The following is a 4,839-nucleotide window of genomic DNA, read 5'->3' as shown; positions in this document are numbered from 1 at the left end:
GGGTGTCGGGGGCTGCGGAGACAGTAATTCCGGCCCTCTCTCCACTGAGAATCAGTATTGCGCATCTGCTGGGGTTTCAGCAGAGGAAGCAGTCTGGCTTCCCAAAGATATTAGCTGGTCAGACCTGAACCGGGCTAAAACACGGGAAGAAAAACTAGTGCGCCTGTCATCTAAATACTGCAAGGTATTTTGGTAAATAGCAAAGCAATAGCACAGTACAATTTCATTAGCAACTGGAAATCAGAGGCATCCTGGCTTGTTTCCGAGTCCTGCATGACTGGAGAAGTGAAATCTTTACAGAATTTATCAGCCAGCTATTAAGTCTTCAGCTCTACAAGAAACCCCTCTTCCCCCCCCTCAGCCCTTCAAAGAAATGTGCTTTTACACAATCAATGAGGCCCAAGAAACAAACCCTTCTATCTTCAGAAAACTTAGCTTTTTGTTCAATGTGATAGGTCAAAAATACTATTTCAGTAATTGCCACGTATTGTGGAAAATTTCCTGTTGTGTCTCTATAAAAACCACCCAGATTCTAGTTAAGTGACTGTGTGTCTTACTGTTTGACACCTTCTTTCCCTTTGTTAAACAGTATTTCCTGTTCCACGCTAATTTGGGTTCTCTCACTGACCTCATCATTCGAGCACTTTACACCAAACGAGTGCACCATCGTTTTTTAACCCATCTTCTCCCTTTGAAGAGGTCGCTACCTTTCATGCCTCTTGCACGAGTCTCGCACGGCTCAGAGCTGACTCCTGCCTCAGGCTCCTTCCTTGCACCCCACCCTCCACTCGCATCATTGTCCCCCAGCTCTGCTCCTGCTGCCTGACCTTTCCTGGCAGGCACAGCTGGTCACCCTGATTTATTACTCCCTCGCTAGCTGTGCTCGGCATATGGGGTCCCACTGCAGAGGGGGGGCGGTGGTGCCAGGAGGAAGACATTTAGCAGAGGCCCCGTGCTTCAAAGCGTGGTGCTCGCAGGCACATCTTTCTGCTGCCACCAGATGCTGCACCCCTCTCTTGGCTCCTGGCTTGGTGACACTCTTCCTCTGCACGCAGCCAGGCACGGCATTCTCACGTTAGGTTTCACTGGGACACCAGGCACTTTCCTGTCTAACAGAAAAACTAGTACGTGGATGATGGAGAGACCACAAACTGTTCCTTATTACTTCAGAACCTTCTTTGTTTCCTTAGGCATGCACTTTAAAAGGTCCTCTGATTGTAGGGGGATAGTTAATGGCTACTGAATATCTGCTTGAATGTCTCATTGAAATGGAGATGTAAGCACAACCCAGTTCTGGTTGAACAGGTGTACCCACCATAGCTGTGGTAATGGGCACGTAGCTAGAAAACAGAAAAACACTGAGGTTGACTTGGCCCCATTATACTGTAAGGGTGCAGATGCATCATTTTGAGGAGTCAAGAGAAGACACTTGGTCAGTTATAAAGAAGCATCCGTTTAGGGCTTAAGATGCCACTTTTCTGACTCAAGAGACCACATTTCTGACTCAGCTCCTAGATGATCAGTGGATTATCTGTTCGGGATCTTTTTCCGTCTGGATACAGTCTGCTGGAGAGGAGCAAAAATATTGGAAAATGTTCAAAAGATAAGATTTACAAAGACAAGTTCGATGAACTGTGTGGTTTTGATCTAGAGAGGAGAAAACTAAGAGAAAACTCCCAACAGATGACCTCCCTCCACAGGCTAGAGCTTTCTAGTGGAAGAGCCATGACTCTGTCCACCCTGGGTCTGCTTTGCAATTCAGACATCATGTCAATCAGGCAGCCGGACTCCCAGATCCTCCACCTTACTCCCAAACTCCTTTCATCTCACACGTAGATTGATATGCACTTGTTTAAGATGTTGAGGTCTACTGTGTTTTTTCTTGTCCACCCTGTGACCTTATTATGCTACCTGTTCTCCCACTTACTTTTAAGTATTGGTCCAAATAGCAGCAAAGAGGAGGAACATAATAATCTCTTCTCCATGTCCCTGATGAACCGAAGAAGAACCAACTTAACATGTGGCAGATTTCGTTTAAGACATGTAGAAAAGCTCACCAGCACTAACAGGTAGAAGAACAGTAGAGCAGATCACTTGAGGAGACTATGGAGTCTCCATCCTCCCAGTTATTTCAAAGTAGGCTGCACAAAAAGCTGTTAGGATTGAGAGTTCCTGCCATTTGCCTTAGGCTCAGGATGATGCAGAAGAAAATTGCAAATCCCCTATATGCTGTGTCCACTGAGAGGCAAGGCAAAGAACAAACATCTTAATTTGCAGAAAAAAAAAAAATAATAATAATAAAAAAGGGAAACACTGTGTAAATAGTGCTATTGTCACACCGAAGAGACAGATTCAATTTCCAGCACTGTCATTCTAGTACTTTTCAGGAATGCTGAGTTTGCTTAAATATATAATGTCTAGCATAGTTTATAAATTAACTTGTTGGAATGTTATTCCTTGTATATCTGTGTCTGAAATTGATTTTCAGCTTGACAGTTATAACTATAGCTCTACAGTAACTTTTCTTTCACCTTGGTTTGATTTTGTTACAAAATATTTTTAAAGCAAAGGGATACTCTAGGCACTAATGAATTAAATTAAAAGGAGAAAAAAGGCTACTGTAAGTCAGGAAATCTTGGTCTTTAACCCATAGAGATGAAAAGAAATCAGTGAAAGTTTCAAATTGCAACAAACATCAAAAAGGAAAAAATAAAACAATAATATTGCAAAAAGCGAGAGCGGAAATTTCATTTTGTAAATCTGTATTGCACTGGCTGTAACTTCTGTACTGAGATTTGTTCTTCTGTAGCCATCTAAGAAGAACAAAATGTAATTCTGGATTAACATGTGACAGAACAATACTGGGGTAAAAAGGAGAAGCAGCAGTGCTTTTCATACCAAATAGTGGTGAACGAGCATTTACCGAGAAGCAAATAACTGTTGAACCCATTTTGCTGCACCATGTGGAAGTCAATCCAAGCAGATGATCCCATCTGAATTCAGACCTAGTTTCTTCTAGATGGCTATCTGTACGAGCATCCGAATACGTCTGCAAAGTGCTTGAAGATGAAATACAAATAATGGGAGGTGATTCTAAATTGCTTGGACTGCAAGCGAGCCAACGATTTCCTTCAAAACCTACTTCCTGGACAGCTTCCAACCTTATTTTCAATTAAAACGAGAACAAACCAACTCTTGCTGTATTTGCTCTTCGGAGACTCCTTGTCTACCTCAAACTGCTGCTCTCCCGCATGTGACTTCATTTAAAAAAATGAAACACTTTTCGGCCATCTGCGTTTCTCGGCATTGCAAACAGCCTTATGTAATCGTGTTCTGCTGACCTCTCTCCTGCTGCAAGGCCAGTCCTCGTAGCCACTGCGTTAGGAGGAAATGGCAAGAGGCCTTTTGGAATACTCTCTCCCATAGCAGGGTCATAAATCAGCCCTACAACTCCTACACTTCTGGGCACTGCATCCGTTGTGTCTGACACAGGGCCATTCCCTGGGTTTTTAAGCGTATGTCCTGATCTTGCCTTCTCAGCTGAGGATTTGTGGCAGCAGATGAGAAATTCCATAATGTGAATTCTTTCAGAAACCAGCATCACTTAGCTTTGGTGACGTGTCCGTGGCTTATCAGATGAGCAGCCTATTGCACGTCATCATGAACTTTACCAAAATTAGTCATCAAGCTAATCCATACGAACTGGGAGAAGGGTAGTGGCTGCATTGTTTGAAGGCCAGCTAAATGAGAACATATGTGCTACTGGGGAACAGCTATGTCACTCAGGCCAAATTATATTGTGAAACAAAGCTGACACAGCCTCAAAACTATTAATTTCCTGTCTTGCTGACAAACTTCAGTACCCTGCTTAAGAACTGTGAGACTAGAATCTCCCCACACCTTTTAGATCCTCTTAACGTTTTTCTAAAGGAAACCTGGATTTGTTGGGTTAAAATTGAGAATAAATAACAATAAAGGTGCTATTACATTACATTACTGTATTCCAACATAGATCATTTTGCCCTTGCTATGGCATTTTCTTGGCTGCCTCTTCAACAGCTCCTGCAGTCTAAGCACATAGCAACTTCACTTGCAGCAGCAAATCCAGATATACCATAATGCAGAACAAATGTTTCTGTTCCTCAATTTACTTCTCTCTGAAGCGGTCACGTGAAAGTCCTTTCACCAGGAATCCATTCTGATGACAGATGACTGACCAGTTTTTGGTACTCTGTGCAAAGGACATTAGTTCTCCACAGAGGGAGAGACCCTACACTTGTACCAGTCTCTTGAAGAGCAGTCATGTTTTTAGGGCTACTTCCTTGGTTCAGCTAGCCACGAAGGCAGGTATTTCCTTGTTTCCGCCCCTGACTTCTGCCTGTGAACCACTTCTCATCACTCACACTAACACATACAAGAATTGTAAAGCGGTATTTTACCCTGTAACACACCAAGGTGTTAAAAGACTTGAACTATGTCTATAACAATTGAGTTCCACGTGTGGATGGAAAGCAACACCAACCTGAAACATCAGCAGTAAAGTATTATGTCATCTTGCCTGTGGTGTTATTTCTATTGTTATTATATGTTTAAAAAAAAAAAAAAAGAAAAAAGAAAAAAAAAAAAGACAAAGGTACACTGGAAGCAGCTGTTTTTAAGTAACAGACACTAAGACGAGCAGAGAGAGACAGTGCTCCTGGTACAGAATGATGGCCAGGTTCTCCACCAAAAACAGCTTAATTTCAAGACTACAGAAATTATTCTTAAGAGTGTTTCATCCAGGGCTTGAGGCCAGCTAGCAGGGTGGTAGGTTAAAACCAGGGTGTTTGCTAGATGGCT

At 42.7% G+C, this 4,839-nt stretch overlaps 1 long non-coding RNA gene across 1 annotated transcript; it reads left to right on the top strand.

Annotated features, from left to right (window-relative positions):
* On the top strand, nucleotides 1-4,593 carry LOC118160553. The gene is made up of 2 exons (XR_004747564.1): nucleotides 1-192; nucleotides 1,391-4,593. It is a non-coding gene; the product is annotated as an uncharacterized LOC118160553 (long non-coding RNA).
* Nucleotides 4,594-4,839: the final 246 nt, after the last annotated feature.

Source organism: Oxyura jamaicensis, chromosome 1, assembly GCF_011077185.1.
Source record: "Oxyura jamaicensis isolate SHBP4307 breed ruddy duck chromosome 1, BPBGC_Ojam_1.0, whole genome shotgun sequence".
Classification (NCBI taxonomy): domain Eukaryota; kingdom Metazoa; phylum Chordata; class Aves; order Anseriformes; family Anatidae; genus Oxyura; species Oxyura jamaicensis.
This window is presented reverse-complemented; position numbering and strand designations above follow the sequence as displayed.